General features: G+C 42.8%; 1 protein-coding gene across 6 annotated transcripts in view; it reads right to left on the minus strand.

Annotated features, from left to right (window-relative positions):
• The window catches only part of ERBB4 (erb-b2 receptor tyrosine kinase 4), an 828,249-nt gene that overhangs the window by 261,291 nt on the left and 546,977 nt on the right, over window positions 1-19,981 (minus strand). The window lies entirely within an intron of this gene.

Raw genomic sequence — 19,981 nt, forward strand, 5'->3', positions numbered from 1 at the left:
GTATAACACCATTATAGTTTCATTTGCCACTCATTTCCTAGCATGGAATTTGCTTTGTTCACAACTGTTGGACACTAGGTCTTCATTGAGCTATCTACTAAAACCTCAAAGTCCCACTCCTTGCTAGTCACAGCCAGTTCAGACCCCATATATGTGAAATTAAGACATTTTGCCCCTAAAAGCATCACTTTACACTTGCTTACATAGAATTGCATTGGTCATTTTACACTCAGTTTGGAGAGGTCCTTTTGGATCTCTTCACAATCTCTTTTTGTTTTTATGACCCCAAACAATTTAATCTCTTCTTCAAACCTGGCCACCACACTGCTCACCCTTAATGCTAGATCGTTTATGACCAACTTAAAAAGCACAGGTCCCAATACAGATCCTTGGGGAATTCCACTTTCTCCATCCCTCCATCAGGAGAACTATCCACACTTTCCTATTCTCTGAAAGTCAGGTGCCATTTCAGGTGCGGGACTTTGAAATGTTAAAGGGAAAGTGGGTCCTAAGAGAACATTAAAAAGGGGAACTGAATTCCACATAACTGTTACCCAGTGTTGCGGAGGGGGAGGAGAGGCCACCCCTGGAGCACACCAACAAAAATTAAAATAATGGCTGGCAGTAGCTCCTGTACCTCCCACCCACCCTGGCAGTGGCCTAGAGAAATCCATAGCTCTGGGGTCTGAACATAGCTGCTGCTACTACCACAGCTAAACGCAGGAACCAAACTGAAGAGTGAACAAAAACAGAGCAGGTGGCACTGAAAGGAGACTGGTGCTCAGAAATGAAAATTTTACTGTAGGACATGATACACACGGCCCAATTCATACATGGTAAGAAGAGTATTGGGTCTACAGCTAACTTGGAAAATATTCTACAGCGGTACCTCTGGTTACGAAATTAATTTGTTCCAGAGGCCCATTCTTAAGCTCAAACCGTTCTTATCCTGAGGCGCGATTTCGCTAATGGGGCCTCCTGCTGCACGTGCGCCTCTGGCACATGATTTTTGTTCACATTCTGGGGCAAAGTTCACAACCAGGAGCAGTTACTTCTGGGTTAGTGGAGCTCGTAACCTGAAGCGTTTGTAACCAGAGGTACCACTGTACTGAGGTGAAGAGCAACTTAGGCCCTCCCTAGGCTGCCCTGCGCCAACAAATGGGCCACAGCTGTGGCAGAGCGACACAAACATAAACCTATACACATACCCTCCAATATTTCTCTGATGAAAATAGGGACACCCTAAGGAAAAGTGGGACATGGTGGGATCCAATCAGAAACCAGGCCGGCTTCTGTAAATCTGGGACTGTCCCTGGTTGCATACACTTCAGGTTACATACTCTGCTAACCCAGAAATAACGCTTCAGGTTAGGAACTTTGCTTCAGGATAAGAACAGAAATTGTGCTCTGGCGGCACAGCAGCAGCAGGAGTTCCCATTAGCTAAAGTGGTGCTTCAGGTTAAGAACAGTTTCAGGTTAAGAACGGACCTCCAGAACAAATTAAGTTCTTAACCCGAGGTACCACTGTAGGGACATTTGCAGGGCCTGGATTCATGCCTACTCAGAAGTCATTCCAATGGGATCTACTCCCAGTAAAGTGTGATATAGACTAGTAATCTCAAGCATTACATGCAGTTAGATAGCCAAAAATATTTTATATTCTTGTATTCTTGTGTGCAGTGGATAAACTGCTGGACTACAATGGAAGGAGACCAAGGTTCAAATCCATGAAACTCACTGCGGGATTTGAGCCAGCCACTATCTCTCAGTCTGGCCTACCTCGCAAGATTGTTGTGAGGAGAAAATGGTGGCCGGGGCGGGGGGGGGGGGGGGAGAAGCATGACTACTACTCTGAGATTCTTGGAGAAAAGGTGGGATCTGAATGTCCTATGGCTGAAAAATGAATATATTTACAAGAAAATAAAACTCACGGAGTGGAGATTGTGCCGTGTAACAAATAAATCAAAAATAGCAAAACAAAAGTGTGCATCTCCAGGAACTGTTCTCAGAAACAAATGTATAGTTCATAATTATGCAGTGAAGGGATGGTGTTATGGGGTGAATGCAGGGCGAAGGAAAGCAATCTACGATTCCCAGAGGGCAATAAGATAATACACAAACTACATTTGATAACATCAGGGTACATGACAAGCCAGGAACATTTGAAATGCAGACAAACATTTTCTGAACGCTCACAATTACAAAGCCAATTACAAATCAAGACAAGAAGCAAGGTGCACAGCCATGGGTGTACCCAGCGGGGCAGGGGGGCAGCTGCCCCCCCCCAGAAGCAAAAAAATAATTAAATGGTTATCGGCAGCCTAAAAGGAAAAAAAAGCTCTCCTCCTGAATAAAAGCTCAACGACTGGTCTTTCTCCCCCTCCCAAAATCTCAATAACAATTAAGCTCTTGCCCTCTTGCCGAGGCACAGTTGGCCACTGTGTGTGTGTGTGTGTGTGTGTGTGTTGCGCCGGCTGTTCCCCCCCCCCTCCCTCATGCCGACAAAGAGCTGGCGTGCCTATCAGAGACCGGATCCTAGCCTGCACCCTGCTTGGTCAAATGGGGATGCAGGCTGAGACTTGGGCAGTGTCAGGGGGCGAATCCGAGGGCTGACCATGGTTTTAGCCTGGGTTCTCATCCTTCCTCATCAGCCTGCTTTTTGCATCCATGCTACATCGTGCTGCCAAGAGAGGAACAGTTTCTGAATTTGCCGGGATTCATTGTTGCAAGGGAGCTTGCGAAACTGAGTTCCCTTGCATGCTGAGTAGTTCCTTTGCGAGGACTGAGGATCCTGGGAAAGTGAGTTTTTCAGCCATTTGGGGCTTTCTGTTTTGGGGGGAAAGTTTTTCTGTTTTTTGAAGCTGTTTTTGTTTTTGAACCTGAACGACCATGGCTTGCCCCCCTCCCCTAGTTTTGATCCTGGGTACGCCCCTGTGCACAGCACTAGCGCCCAAAGAGAGAAAACATTGCTCGCCATCAGAAATCCTAACCTTCACTTTCTCCATTTCAGGAAGCATAAGCCACAGATGAAAATGAGGTATTTAATATCAGTCTTGTATAATTTCCTCCCCTTGACCTTATTAATCAGGCACAGGTATTGACATTCACTTCTAGGAAACCTTTGGCTTAAAAGGAGCTTGTCTTTTCCGCAGAAAGGGGGATTAACCTACACAACAGCTATTATATGGATAAGCACACACAACAAGTGATTCAGATTAGGAGCAATAGCGTATGACCAGCCTGCATGGCCATGGATATTCTTATGATGCACACAACATCTGTTAGCAATTTCGCACTGCAACAAAGGTGGGATTTGCAAGGAAGTCCAGTGATTAGCAACAATTCTCATTTTATTGCATTAATATGAGGTTTGCTTAAACCTACTGCATCAAAATCTGGCATTAATGAAAGAGATGGCTCACAGACATGGAGCACCATACTGAAATTCAGTCTCAACAGAACGTTTACAAATTTATATGAAATACCCCCCCCCCCCAAAAAAAACCCTATCTGAATATATAAAACAACCTTGTGTTGTTTGGGTACACAAACATCTCAAAATGAGCCAGATTTTCAAATATGATTAGCAAAAATACTTGGTTCAATGGATGATAGCTGTGTTGGACCTGTAGGGTTAGGGAATCCCTTTGTATATTTCTTCCCCTCAAGGTTTTTTGAGGAACTTGCTCTACCTGATGATCATTATTGCTCAAAACTGAGTTGTTATTGTTTTAAACACATTTTTTATTGAATTGTTATGAGCTGCTTTGTGAGGGTGTAGGCCTTGAAAGCAGGACATAAATAGATAAAACCATCAGTCAGAGATAAGTGTATGGAGATGGTCATACTGAAGTTTGTCTTGCTTCCTCCTGCTGAGAATCTGTGGACTGGGGTACTAATTCATAGGGATACTGGAGAAATTCAGTTTCCTTGGCACTTTAGTGGCAAACTACCCAGTTCACCCTTTGTGAACCAATACACAAACTGAAACATAACTATCCTTTGAAATGTGAATTTTGAGGTGCAGATCTCCAATCAGAAAACTTATATAAAAACCCATATATTGCGGGAAATGCAAACGTTAGTGAAAATAACATACAAACATGCATTATATTAGCGAAAATTGCTTGGAAAAATGTGTATATTAGTTAAAACCAGTGGGTTATTTTTTCTGGGGGTACACAGGGGGACAATACCCCTAAACATTTTGTGAATCTTTGTACTTTTGTCCATTTACTGTACTTATCTTTCCTGATTTGAACTATAAAATGATGATTTTCTTGAGTCAAAATGAGAGTACCCCTAAACATTTTTTTAAGGGGAAAAAAACACTGGTTGAAACTGCACGTAATTATCCACTGTGTATTTTGGAAAGTGGTTTGTCCATTTGTCTGTCCTCTACAGGTTCAAATGCCTGTTGAGATATCGTCACCAAACTCAACACAAGGGCACCCAAGGCAGGGGGAGCGGTTTTGGTTTATGTTGAGACACCAGCCACCATTCTGAATCAAGATGGCAGACCAAAATGTGACTTTGGTTTAACTTGGCCCAATTTTTTACATGATGGGTCAAAACTGTGCCAACTAGAACAACTCTGAAGATATGATCACTCAGTTTGATGTAACTTTGACAACCTGTGCCAATATCTGAAGATACTGTCCCCCAATTTGGCATGAGGGTTCCTGAGGTGGAGAAGGCAGTTTTCATCTATGTTTTGACAGCAGATGCTATGTTGACTCAAGATGGTGGACCAAATAAACCCCAATTAAATATTAGTTCCCTCACCCCACAAAAAATATTGTTTTTGTAGGGTGTTCTTGGGTCAGGTTTGAACCCGCAGTGAGTGTGTGCGCACATGCATGTGTGCAGCAGAGCCCTAAAATTCATGTTATCCATATAAAAAATGTGGGGTGTGAAACACATAACAGTCAAGTACAACATTCCTAGAATGGACATGCTAAGAGATGCTTTGTACCAGCCAGGAGAAAACTTCCTGTTTCCTCCTGAGCTGGGATAGAACTTCCTGTGCATGTGACTAGAGGGTGTGTGTGGCCTAATCTGGGGCAGAGGAGCACACCAGCTTCTTTTGCTCCTCTCTTCTCCATTTTGTTTTTCTCCATGTGTGAGCAGAAATGACTGCCTGTCTGCAGTCACTTGGGACTAACTCCCCTATGGCAGTGTTTTTCAACCACTGTTCTGAGGCACACTAGTGTGCCGCGAGATGTTGCCTGGTGTGCCGTGGGAAAAATTGAAAAATTACTTTATATATAGTCAATATAGGCACAGTTAAATTTTTTAACATTTTCAAATGGTGGTGTGCCTCGTGATTTTTTTCATGAAACAAGAAGAAGAAGAAGAAGAAGAGTTTGGATTTGATATCCCGCTTTTCACTACCCGAAGGAGTCTCAAAGCGGCTAAACAAGTGTGAAACAAGTGTGCCTTTGCCCAAAAAAGGTTGAAAAACACTGCCTTATGGGATAGTTCCACATATATTCTTTTTAAGAGGGACAAGAAGGGAACTTACCAGGAATCCTATGCAGAGAAGGTTCAGACGAACCTGCAACAAGCTGTGCGTTTAAAGGGGAATGTTAAACCCTGCTAAGACATAGAACTTGCTAATGCAAGTTAGGAAGGATATCATTAAATAATATATCCTCTCTTGCCTCCCTGAACATTCCCACAAAAATCACAATATTTTTTTGGTTTCTTTAAAATCTTGGACAGCACCAGATACTTCCTGCTACTGAAGTGCGCATTAGAAGAAATTTGCACAAGAATGCAAACGAAGACCACAAATTGCTGCAGAAATGTGGAAAACTGAGCTTAAGACTAGAAAATGAGAAACTAAAATGGTCACTCTCACCCATCCCTGCTAATCCAATGCTGCCACAAAAAGGGGAATGAAATATCTGTCTCCTTCTTAAAAGAAGAAGAAGAAGAAGAAGAGTTTGGATTTGATATCCCGCTTTTCACTACCCGAAGGAGTCTCAAAGCGGCTAACATTCTCATTTCCCTTCCTCCCCCACAACAAACACTCTGTGGGGTGAGTGGGGCTGAGAGACTTCAGAGAAGTGTGACTGGCCCAAGGTCACCCAGCAGCTGCATGTGGAGGAGTGGAGACACGAACCCGGTTCCCCAGATAACGAGTCTACCGCTCTTAACCACTACACCACACTGGCTCTCAAAGAACCAGGTTAGGGAAGGCAGCCCTAGAGGAACAATGTTTCCGGTTCCGCTTCACCACTAGGTGCCACTCTTGGACCCACCAGGCCTTTGACCTCTACAAGTGCACACGGGGGGGGGGGGACATCCCCACCCCACGCCAGAGTTTCATCTTTTATGCAGTTGGTAACACTGTTGACAGGGATGGGGGCAACTTCAGATTTGCCCTTAATAGCTGCTCTTCCTGATTTGTTAAGTATGAGCTGCTCATGCCTTTCTCTCAGTCGTCATTTTTTTTCTCTTGCTCTCACGGGACTGGTCCTCCTCAGATAGTATGAACTGCCGGTGGCTCAGTCCATTTCAGTTGACTGTTTCAAATTAAACTGAGCATCTGCTTTCCATCCATTTTGCCACTCTCTGTCCCCCCACCTCCTACATCGAGAGAGGGATGTGTGGAAAGACCTAATAAACCCTACGACGCATTAAACAAATGAAGCTCAAATGTAATCAATATACAAAAGAGTTGCATTATAATGACCTCATCATCCTAAAGTTAACAACTAATTTTAATTTACAACAACACTGAAAGCAAGAGATAACATTAAATTTAAAAAGGAAACCAGAAGGAGAAAGGCAGGCAGCCTCTTGACGATGCCAACAAGTTGGCAGGAAAAGGCAAGTGAAAAATGCCCTCTGTTCCAATTAATTTGGGCGCCAGCACTTCTTGGAGGCACAGATTAGGAAACTGAATGAAAGTTGGGTGTGTTTTTTTTCCATGCATGTTATATTCATTAGTAGTCTGAGCCATAGATTTTTGCTTAAATGGTCTCTTCCTCATTCCTGTGTGGATTTTTCTGAGGCTCCCAAAAGTCCTCTCTCAGAGTCATAGGGGTAGTAGACCCCAGAATTTGTTGCCCATTCTGGGTATTTCTGAAATTCCATGGTAACCCCAATATGAATTCTTTCGCTATGCTGTTGCCAATGTTGTTTTTCAGAATTTGTAATCGAAGTTTATACCCTAGATGACGTGGGTGTAGTCAAAGGTGGGGGCAGCTGTCCCAAATCAATACAAATCTGAAGTTCTGCCCCCCTAACAAAAGCCTGCCCCCCCCCAGCAAAAATACTGGCTATGCCCATGCTAGCTGCTACATTTTGAATGTAAGAGGGGCTGGAAACTGACAGCTTAGCTATCAACTATCAGAAGCCCCATGTCATATGTAGCTATGAGTAACCAGACATAGCAGGATGTTGTTGGGAACAAACAAATAACTAAATAGCTAGCTAACTAACAAACCAATTAAAGTGAAGGCAAGGGAAGACAGAGCATCAACATTTGCATTTGGATGTGCATCCATTTTAGTCCCACAGTCCTTGATTCATGAACATAATATGGATGTGGCTATCTGCTTTCATACACTGATTTCCTGACCTAGATCAGGGCTTTGTTCTTCGCTGCAGATGATTTATAAAGCATCAAAAATTGAAATGTCACATTTGTATTAGGAGACAAGGGAAGTGTGATTATAAAAACAAGGACTTTAGCCTTCTTTCTTTCAGTCCAGTGACCATAAGCAAAAGCTCAAGGATGTGCATGCTTAGTGGCAAATAGGTGTCTGGGCCACTCTTGGATTAAACCTTTTTAAAAGTAACAATTATCTGGGTCATTAGTGAACAAGCGTACAAAGACTCGCAAGAAAAGCACCCAAACTTCAGTGACATTGACTTGAAGGCAGTATTTCATTAAAGAAAATATTGTCCAATCCACTCAATTCAAGGGGGCTCACTCCCAGATTGCAATCTAAGTGTAATATGCAGTTGCCTGTATCACTGCAAGGGTTATAAAGCCCTGCCATATCCACCTTGTTTTAAAATGGTTGATTTCACAATGTAACCACAGACAAAAGGGCAAGTGTTAAAGCAAGGCGGAATAAACGGCAATGCAGTATCAACAGTGCGACCAAGGCTGCACTGCTGCAGGCAAGGGAATACAGTATTAAAGACGCAAGTCAACTTAACAGCATAAGCCAAACCATGTCTATACAGAAGTAAGTCCATGGGCGTACCCAGCGAGGGGCAGGGGGGGCAACTGCCCCCCAAAGAAGCAAAAAAAATTTTAAATGGTTATAAAGTAATGAAACGAAACAAAATTAGGTAGGGCGATGGCGAATAATCGGTTGTTTACCACACTGAAATGGTGTAAAAACCGAGATGTATCTAGGGCCACCTAGCAACTGGTAGAGGAATCTATGTCAGCCAGCCAGTGGGATTCAAGGGAGGGAGAGGTCTCTAGCGGGCTCTAGCAGAGAGAAGAGGGAATCTTCTAGAGGGGTCTAGTGAGTTCCGCGTCACTATATAAACTGAGCCGCCCACCGCTAGTTGATCAGTATTTTAGTTGAATGCGAGGCGTTAGTTAGCATGTTTACTAAGTGTTTCTTTGAAACAACCAATTTCAAATTTATTCCAGTTATAGTTTATTAGTTTACCTTCTTATTTACATTTAGAAGACATCAAGGCTGCCTAAATGGATATAAGAAACTGGTTCCAATAATTGTAATAACTACCGTAACAAAGCACTGATATAATTATATATAATTTTCTTAAAATTTTGGTTTCATTCGCCTTTTCCGTGCTGAAATGTCACAACCTGAACGACCATGGCTTGCCCCCCCCCCCAGTTTTGATCCTCGGTACGCCCCTGAGGAAGTCCTCTCTAATTCAGTGCGGCTTACTCCCAGGTAAGTGGGGTTAGAACTCCAGCTTTAGTGCTTTTCCCTCTGTTGTTTTTGAAGCAACCATACAGCCTGTTTTAAAAGCTTAGATATATGATTAAAATATGAACTCCCAGCACTGTCTATCCTGTTATTAAATAACTTGATCCAAGGACATCACTCATGCTGCTAAACTTGCATTATTCAGATCTAAGATAAACCAATTGGCATCCCTCTACAATCATCTTAAAGTGGATCAATCTGCCATAGCAATTATTTAATTTGATACATTATTCAGCAAACAGAGCAACTTCAACATAACTTTACCCTGAATCAGCAAGGTCCTTCGGCACATGCTAATGTTGGACCATTAAGTGAGAAGGAGTCACAGCCTGATTATCTGTAAATGTAGGCAACAGATACTGGAGACACAGGACCAGATCTTGCCTGGCTGTGACACTGGTGCTAATCTCAAAGTTGGAAATGGGGAAGAGCTAGTTAGTTCAGGGAAATCTGCATTCCTTTTCTTCTTTAGTAAATAATTTGTAATATATATTAGCAGTTTGGCCTCACATGCCCTAAAGGTAAAGGTAAAGGGACCCCTGACCATTAGGTCCAGTTGTGAATGACTCTAGGGTTGCGGCGCTCATCTCGCTTTATTGGCCGAGGGAGCCGGCGTACAGCTTCCGAGCTTCTGGGTCATGTGGCCAGCATGACTAAGCTGCTTCTGGCGAACCAGAGCAGCGCATGGAAACGCCGTTTACCTTCCCGCCAGAGTGGTACCTATTTATCTACTTGCACTTTGATGTGCTTTCCAACTGCTAGGTTGGCAGGAGCTGGGACTGAGCAACGGGAGCTCACCCTGTGGCGGGGATTCGAACTGCTGACCTTCTGATCGGCAAGCCCAAGAGGCTCTGTGGTTTAGACCACAGCGCCACCCGCGTCCTACCCAACATTAAAACACATATTCTCTTACACCATATTATCCCAGCTGCTGAAAACCACAGGAGGGCAGAGGGCTCCTGTGCTCAAATTCTGCTTACAGGTTTCCCACACGCATCTGGTTGGCCCCTGTGAGAACAGGATGCTCGATTAGATGGGCCACTGGCCTGATCTAGCAGGCTCTCCTTCTAGACATAAAGAAAAAAATTAATCTTCAGGGGTATAAGAGAGAAAGAGTGTGCAGAATAAACAGAATCAGGTCCGCGATGGGTAGGAAGGGAGAGTTGTGTTCTCTTCCTCAGCTGTGGTCCCAATGGAAATAATGAAAAGATAAGAGAAGCCTTTGGAATCCCAACTAGATCATATATAGGCTTGACCCTCACAGTATTTTAGAACAGGGTCAGACTCCATTCCCTGACCAGGCTCCTGCTCATTCCAATCTCTTCTCAAGCAAAGCGGGTTTCAGGCGAGAATCAGGAAAAATAGGTCCTCTGTGCTTGTGATGCTGCGCAGATGCAGACACAACACCTCTCAGGAGCAGCACAATTAATTATTTTTACATTTTAAAAAAAGGGCAGTTCAACTGCATTCAAGTAAATCTGCCATTTATTGGGGGGGTCAGCTATGTATTTAAATAATCTTGTTAAATTGAGGTTCTGTTGAGTGAGCTGGGGGGGGTACTTTTACTTCAATCATCATCACCGTCACTATTTACATTATAAAAAAAAAACCCAGCCCTGGTCAAATTTACTTTTTCATGGAGTTCCCATTCAATTTTAAAAATTATGCACAGCACATGGAAACACCAGAGGCACACTGAGTAACTTTCAACAGATTCAACCTCCCTAAACCTGAGCTGGATTTTAAATTCTTAAACTTTCTGCTTCCTAATACTATTATCTGTGAACTATTGTTCAAAACATATTGTTAGAGATGGAGGTGATAAATGATACAATGAACTACATGCATAATAGAACTTTTCATTATTCTAAAGCATTTCCTATTCCTGGTGGGGTTTTTTTTTAAAAAAATGTGAGGGTTTTTTTAATCACAAGCAATAAACCTGGATTATATACAAGGGGGGTGAGTTCCATATTATTCAGTTTTCCATTTTTACAAAAACAAAAAAAGCAAAATCCCACCTCGCTATTTGTCAGTTATTAGAAGTAACATTTAATGCACATTTATAATACAGAGAAGCCCCTGCTCAGAACAATGTCTTGACACATACCCGTCTCCAACCCATGTTACATTTTTTCCTCATCTTGCACCTACTCAGAGGCAGCTATACTCCTTGAAGTATGTTTCGTTTGCTGATATCTTTTCTCTCCAGCCCCTCCAGAACCTTCATAAACCTTCAAAAATGCTATCAGGAAAGGGAGACTTACATGGAAGAGCTTTAGCGCAGTGGCAGAGAATCCTAGGTTTAATCTCTGGCATCTCCAAGAAGGGCTGGAAGAGAAACCTGCTGAGTAACTGGAGAACAGCTGCCAGTCAGTACTGACAGTACTGGGTTAGACAGACTGATGGCCTGATTCAGAAGATTCCTATGTTCCTTTTGCAATGAGGAGGACTTTGACAAAAGGGAGTCAAAATGGTGCCCTCTAGTTCTGGTTGGACCACTACACCTTCCACAGAATCATAGAATTGTAGAGTTGGAAGAGACCACAAGGGTAATCTAATCCAACCCCCTGCAATGCAGGAATCTTTCACCCAACGTGGGGCTTGAACTCATGATCCTGAGATTAAGAGTCACATGCTCTACTGACTGAACTGATGCCTGGCCATTGTCCACAGTGACCAGGAATGATCAGCGTTGGAGTCCAAAAACATCTGGAGGTCACCATGTTGGTGACCTCTGGTGTATACTTGGTCTCCTCAATATTTCTTTCTTTTGTCATCTCCTGGCCGGAGAAAGCCCAAATATGCCTTGTGCTCCATTAATGCCATATCCAATTTCTACTGCAATGAACAAGAGTGTGGCCAATCTGATCTTCATGAAATGTGCCTGCATTTTATGTCTTCTCACAATTGGAAATTTGGTACCATTCCTCTTGTTATGTCACAAGGGAAACTGTCATACATCACATTATGAGTTGTCAATGATTTTAATGGAGTGCATAGTTTTTAATACTGAATCATTCTTGCCAGTACAGGAGCCATTGCTCAGCATCAGAGCACTTTTGTTTCGACATACAGAAGGTGTCAGGTTCAACAACGGGCATATCTGGTTAAAAAGAGATCAAGTAGCTAGAAAGTCTGCCTGAAATTCTGGATGATCATTGCCAGAGCAGAAGACACTGCTCTAGATGAACCAATGGTCTAAGGCAGTTTCATATGATACATATGCAAACTCCTTAGTTTTTTTTTTTGTATGTTCCAAAAATACATTACCAAGGATGACAGTTCAACTTTAAGTCATTAAGGTGTCAAGTTGAGTGTTTATTACAAAGGTTCTACAATGTGATCAACTATGGAGAAGTGTATTTTAAGAAAAACTCCCTAAGCACAGCTGTCACTAAGAGACCGCAGTTCTGGCAGTGAACTGTGCAAGGCAGAGAAGACTATACTATTGAAAAGAAGACTTTAATTCAAATTACACACTGCCGCTTTCTAGAATTTCAGTAACAGATAAACGAGTGTCTTCAAGACACCACTACAGCTTCCCACCACATGGTGATGCAGCCAAACTGAAACTTAGTTCAGCTGCAGGTGGGTAGCTGTGTTGGTCTGCCATAGTCAAAACAAAATCGAAAATTCTTTCTAGTAGCACCTTAGAGACCAACTGAGTTTGTTCCTGGTATGAGCTTTCGTGTGCATGCACACTTCTTCAGATACACTGAAACAGAAGTCACCAGATCCTTAAATATAGTGGGGGAGTGGGGAGGGGTATTACTCAGAAGGGTGGTGGGAATGGGTGATAGGCTGATAAGTGTGGAAAACCTGTTGACGACTCTAAACGGCTGCAATTAGTCTAGCAGGGAAAGGCAAGGGGTGAGATGGCTAAAGATGGCTTTGTTATGTATAATGAGATAAGAATCCAATGTCTTTGTTCAAACCAGGTTTCTCCATGGTTTTAAGTTTGGTGATTAGTTGCAATTCAGCCACTTCTCTTTCCAGTCTATTTCTGAAATTTCTTTGTATTAAGACAGCTACTTTGAGATCTTTTATAGAATGTCCTGGGAGATTGAAGTGTTCTCCTACTGGTTTCTCTGTCTTGTGATTCCTGATATCAGATTTATGTCCATTTATCCTTTGGCGTAGGGTTTGGCCTGTTTGTCCAATATAGAGAGCTGAAGGGCACTGTTGGCATTTGATTGCATACACAATGTTGGACGATGAGCAATTAAATAGTCCTGAGATGGTGTGTTTGATGTTGTTGGGACCAGTAATGGTGTTATCCGGGTTTATGTGGCAGCAAAGTTGGCATCTGGGTTCAGCTGGTCTGTTTTGAAAAATCAGTCTCTAATTTAGTTAGGCACCTTACTTAATATGAAAATGTCTCTGCTTGTTTTCCAACGGTGCTCTGATACAGCAAGTCTATCAGTTCCACAGCCCGCCTCTGAAGTCACACTAAAGAGGTGACAATTTGGGAATATGGGTATGGGAAGACACACGTGCATTCAGTCCCATTTATTTATGCACACTGAGCATCTACACCTGATAAAGAAGCCTTGTGTAGCTCAAAAGCTTGCAACAGATTTTCAAGTAATTAAAACCATGTTAACAAAATAGATGGTTATTTCTTCCAAAAATCTTTGCAATACTTCAATTCCCTTGCTCCAATTCCCATTCTCTCTCCTGTTTTCTGCCACTTCTCTCCTCCTTCACCAGCATGGCCACAACTGTTACTTTAATTGCATCCCTCTTGTCACACCATTTGCTATGTAATATTTGGATCACAACCTGTAGTGTTTACCATCTGCCAGTGGCAGCTCTCAATTCATCTTCTGTCTACAAAGATGCATGCAGAGCGCCCCATTCTCCGATCACAGATTATTATTATTATTATTATTATTATTATTATTATTATTATTACAACAGTAAATGCTGCATGACAGTTCTCCTGCCACCACTTATTTTCTTTCCCAATTTATTTCCCATGTGAAAGTGCAAGACTTTTGTATTCAGTATAGACATTTTTAGCTCTGTGACATGGGAAGCAATGCTAACAGCAGCTATTTCCCCCAAGGTATCCCAGTCACTGAGTATTATTAACGAAGATGGCAATGCTATTAGATACTGTGTAGGATAAACTGACTGTTTTATTGATTTTGCATTTCAATTTTTCTAACTAGGGAAAATAAAATTGCTACACGCTTGCCACTACCCTGAGTAGTGAGAAGCTCCAAGTGCAGAACTCGCTAGGTTTTGGCTTCCTTTGGTGGAGAGATCAGAGGAGAATCACGGTTTGTAATATTGAATTCATTTCCCAATATGCAAGTGGAGAATGGGTGGTGCCAAACAGGCTTAAGCTTTCCTTGAAGGAGCACATCTACTGCTCCTCATCAGGTTCCCAGAGAGGCACCCCAGTGCCTTAAGTTGCCTTCCGCCCTTCAGCTCACTGCTCCATCTCTGTCTGCCTCTCTGTTCCCAACTGCAGATTCTTTTTCACTGCCCTGCAAAACACCCTATTGTTCACGCACATGTGTCAAAAAGAGGACAAAAGAGGACAGAGTTGAATAAAATTTCCCTATGCTAATTTATATGATTATATGCAAATTTAGAAATAATTACTATAATTTATTATAATTTGGATAGAAATATGAAACATCTCACCACAGAGGGAAGGACTGTGACCAGGTGACCTGTATGTTTGTACAGTGTAAGTCCAGACATGTTCTTCATGGGCAACTTCAAGGTCCTTCCTTCATAGGGTTCTCTGTCTTTAAAGTGCCCTTGGACCAGACAGTCCCTTCAACTAGACAACTTCAAGTAGAGGACTCTTGGTCACCTTACTCTCCTCAGATGGTGTGTCACCTTCTCAAGTTAAGCTTTCTCCATTCAGAACATGCCAGAGGTATCTCCAACCATTCTCCATCTGCCAAGGATTGTTGGCCCATCCAGAGCCATTAAGATTATTTTGTCCAGTTCCCAAACTCTGATGCAGCACTGATTGCCTCAGGGCAAACCCAATAGTGTGTAGCAAAAACAACACAAGAGCCTTAAAGGCCAACATTTTTAATGTGGCATAAGCTTTCATTGACTAGATGAAGTGGGTTATAACCCATAAACGTTTATAACACAGTAAATCAGTAAGTCTTCAAGGGGCCATAAAACTCTTTGCTGTATATTCCCATCTACTAATTATCTGCTCCACTCTAGCTGGATGTTCTGCTGAAATCTGCATCATGATATTTATTTAAGACAATTGCACTCTGCCTTTCCATTTATTTAAAAAACCTCACTGGATAATTTACAAAAGTTTATTTAAAATACACATAAATAAAGACAGATTGAAAAAGACTAACAGTTGCCTTTAGCTATCTTTTACTCACAGTAGACCCACTGAAATTAATGACCATGACTCACTTAGGTCCATTTCAGTGGGTCAACTCTGAGTAAATATTAGCTGAATTCAACTGTAAATCAGTAGTACAGAATAAAACCCAGCAAAGAAGAAGCAGAAGAGTTTGGATTTGATATTCCGCTTTATCACTACCCTAAGAAGTCCCAAAGCGGCTAACATTCTCCTTTCCCTTCCTCCCCCACAACAAACACTCTGTGAGGTGAGTGGGGCTGAGAGACTTCAGAGAAGTGTGACTAGCCCAAGGTCACCCAGCAGCTGCATGTGGAGGAGCGGAGACGCGAACCCGGTTCACCAGATTACGAGTCTACCGCTCTTAACCACTACACCACACTAGCTCTCCCAACAAACCCAGGGGAATGGCGTAGCCTTTTCCTAGCATAGGAGAGCAGTTGCCAGGCAGTGGCACAACTGAAGAAAAATATCTTTTCTGCAGCAAACATTCCCCTGAGCTTAGGTGGCAGGAGAAGCCAAAAAAGCATCTCAGTAATCTTAACTGTTGGCCCAGAGTAATCTGTGTCTGTCAGGGGGCAGGGAATCTGGCAGGAAGGAGACAGGAGATCTGCTCAAATAGGCCAACACCTATTTGACCGGCGTCCGCACTTCACCCAACAAAGTAGGCCCAACCCTGCAGCTCTCCTTCCTGCCTAACAGCTGTTGAGCAGAGGCACTGGCGGACAAAGGGGGTTGGGGGAACGGTCCGCCCCAGGTGCCATCACGGCTGCCCCCCAATGCGTGCCACGGGCCGCACACCCCCGGGACGTGCGCCATGCCCCCGCCTGTTCTCCGATCCCGGTGCCGGAGCATGTAGCTCCGCCACTGAGCAGAGGCTTTGATCCTGTGGGTGAAGGCGCCTCTTTGTAAGTGGCTTTCCTCCACTTCCTTCCTCACTGCACTGGATCAGATCCTCCCACTGACCAGCTGTAAGAAGCAGCAGGTGATAAGTGGAAGGATCTGATCCTGAAGGGTGCTTGTTGTTGCGAGCGGCTTGCTTCCCTTGCATGAAGAGTCACTTGTGAAGGAGCAGCGCCACACAGGATCAGACACCTTAGCTGGTAAGCGGGAGGTTCCAATCCTGCTAAGTGGCCCTCGCCATCATGTTTTTAAACTAAAATTTAACCTTATGGTTACAATGGGGTTTTAAAAAGTTATCTGGGAACAGATCCAGGGTGCGGCACCATAGAATGAATTGATCCTGGGACCACAGATCAGGCCCCCATGGCAGATCACAGCACTAATATTAATATATTTGCTTACTCTGTTTTAACAAGTAAATTTGTATTCATTACCAGCTCAGCCATGCTTTAATAGTGCACAGCTTCAGCATCCGTGGGTTCATATATCTATTAGCTCTACCAGGTTACAGCATTTGTGGGCTAACCAGTTCTTGTTTAGGGGTTCCCTTGAAGTGGAACCTTGATGGGCCACCGCTCAAGTCACCTACAGGTTGATGTTTGGCCAGAAAGGGGTGTTATTGTGGGGAGAGACCTAAAATGTATACACAATGCTAGTTCTCCCATACATGGCTCAATAGTCTCTTATTCTCCAGAGCTTCAAAAGTTGGGCTCCAAATTGGATGTGAAGTCAATGTAAACCAGATGTAATCATGCCCGTATCTCTCTGGCCTTCCAAACCCAAAGAACATCTGCTTGCTGGTGAGTGTAATTAATTAGCTGCATGGGAAGATCGTTATTTTTAAGACATCATGTGAGGGGTCAGAAGGGTAAAGCTGAAGTCTGAAAAAGGCAGACCTTGTAAAGAAAAGTTAGTAAGGTGCTTCCAGGCAAACTCTTGGCGATAAACATCCAATTAATGTGTGAGGGGTAGGGAGTTCCCATGCATAGCAGTTGAAATATCATAACATATTGAGATCTGATCCCCCCAAAATTAAAAATTAAAAAGCACAGCCTATTTGCTAGGGGATTCCTTCAACAGATTAAACTCCAGGAGGTCTGATGTTTATGCAATTTTCTTATTTATTCTCCCAACTTCTGCAATATGTAGTTCACATTTTGAGAACCTAATTAGCTGACAGCTTGCTCCAGAATACTAATAAGAGAATGGCCACATGTGCCAAGCCGAATCATCCATTACACTTCGCATCAAAAATATTGTAATGAAGTTTGAAAGGCTACCAACATATTTCCAGAAGGGTATCAGCTGCAAGTTTGGAACCAAAGTTTGTGTCTGATCAGGTGATCTTTGGAGTGGCAGCTGAGGCCCTTCTATTCTGTCCAGCTTGAAATGGGATGAAGCAATTGTAAAAAAACAACAAGGGGGAAACAGCACAGCCATCTAGCACAGGGGACAAGAGAAGCCAGCTGCCAGTATCTGGAAAGTTTCTCTCAGATTAAGATACCTACAAGACTGCCACTTCTACAGCCTGTTTCTACGGGCATTCTCATGCCACTGGATCTTCAGCACAGGAAAAGATAGTTGCAGCTGATAAAACTCAAACAAGCTAAAGAAGCTGGAATTTAGATTGAGATACTGTAGTCTATTTGTGAGTCCCTTTGTGGGTCAGGGGAGCCAATGGTTCAACAGTGATGCTTTGTGGGTTGTGCTGTCTGGACTCTTTTGTTTTGTCTTTACAGTGGGATTAGACTCATCTGAAGGGTATTGTTTTATCACAACAGGTGGTCTTGGCAACCCATTGTGCTTACAATGGAATTCCTAACCTACACAAATCACTTTCCTATTTTGGTTCTTGGAGAATTTATAGATTTATGAATTCATATAAACCCACGGTTGAGATGTAGCACATTAATAATATGATAGATTCTGATGATGATGATGATTATATCAGCACTTTAAAATTTGCAAAACACAGCACAAAAACTCTGGTCCCTGCCAAATGGCTTACAATCCAAGTCGAATGGCTATTGAAGGAACTATGAATCAAACAGGCAGAGTCCTAAATGGAGAGCCGCTTAGATTATGTTACAATCACTAGTGTAGGTGCTTAAGTTGGGATAGACACAGATTCAGCAGGTAGGTGAGGGGAACCATGGTTTAATATCTGAGTATGGTCCCTTTTGTGGGTGGCGCTGTGGTGTAAACCACTGAGCCTTGGGCTTGCCAATCGGAAGGTCAGTGGTTCGAATCCCCGTGACGGGGTGAGCTCCCGTTGCTCGGTCCCAGCTCCTGCCAACCTAGCAGTTTGAAAGCATGTCAAAGTACAAGTAGATAAATAGGTACCGCTCTGGCGGGAAGGTGAACGCCGTTCACCAGAAGCGGCTTAGTCATGCTGGCCACATGACCCAGAAAAACTGTCTGCAGACAAACACTGGCTCCCTCGGCCAGTAAAGCGAGATGAGCGCCGCAACCCCAGAGTCGTCCATGATAGGACCTAACGGTCAGGGGTACCTTTACCTTTTTAAGGGTCCATTCAGTTCAGTGAATGCTTACAGTTGTTTGTGGCCCCCTTCTTATGCAAAACACACACACACACTTAGGGTGGCAAGATGAAAAAGGTTACTAATGTTTGCGTGGTGTGTGTCCTCTATATAGCCCAGGAAATGCATATTGTGTAGAGCTCGGTAATAAAAAGATACTTGAGAATCTGAATTTGGTACAGCACATCAGATGCTACGCATTGCTTGAGGAAACAGTCAACCTTGACTCTTCGTTTGAAGAATGAATCTCCTTCCTGCATAGTAAGGCTCTTCAGCCAACACATATAAATAAGTATATATGAATTGAATAATTTTTTAAAAAGAAAAAGGGTTACTAGGGCAGGCTTCTCTATCTAAAGGCAGAAAATTCTAAGAAAGAAAGCTGGCATCATCATTATTCTCCACACTGAATGAGATGTCTTACAGACAAAAGACAAAGAGGATGATATTGCCATGAAGAACACATGCTTGAAATTTTATTTCATAATTACAGCAATTACCACTGCAATGAATAGGGTGGACGAAATAAAGGGAATTCATATGCTAAGCAGAGAGGCACCATTGGCTTCAGACATTAGTACACTCAAAAATAAGCCCAGCTGAATTCAGTGACACTTACAGCTGAAGACTAGAATGTATATAATGGCTGTAGGCTAGAGGTATTTGAATCAGATTTAGTAGAACAAGGCAGGTCAGGTTTATTCGAGCTTAAGAAGCAGTCACACAATCATGTACATCAAGCCAAACAGCACATCTCCCTAGCCATGTTTGGTGGTCAGCCAATGTCTTGATAAAACTGTGTGTGTCTTGCACAGGACTGCGAGAACAAGGAAAACAGACTATATTTGTTTTGAAGGTTCATAAGTTGTGTAGGCCTGACTTAAAGGAATAAATGCAAAAGTATATCACAGTGCTCCATACATTTTTCTGAAAACAACCCTGCCAAAATTACAGTGTGAGCACTTTGTAGTGAAATACTATCATTCAGACAAAACGGACGGGTACTGATTATTATACATAGATGTTTTATGTACAAATATGGGGTGTGTTGTAGGTACTGCCATGGAAATACTAATTTCAGAAATACAACTAAATTAGAGTTCTGCAGATCAGTATAATCCCCAAGCCACTTAGTTGCACTTATTTACACAGGAGACATTTTGTTTGGCTTGCAATCTGTACTTCCCGAAACAATAAACCAGTGAAAATGCAGCTAAGCTACCCTTTGAAAAGGTGCACATCTCCAA

Source organism: Lacerta agilis, chromosome 1, assembly GCF_009819535.1.
Source record: "Lacerta agilis isolate rLacAgi1 chromosome 1, rLacAgi1.pri, whole genome shotgun sequence".
Lineage (NCBI taxonomy): Eukaryota > Metazoa > Chordata > Lepidosauria > Squamata > Lacertidae > Lacerta > Lacerta agilis.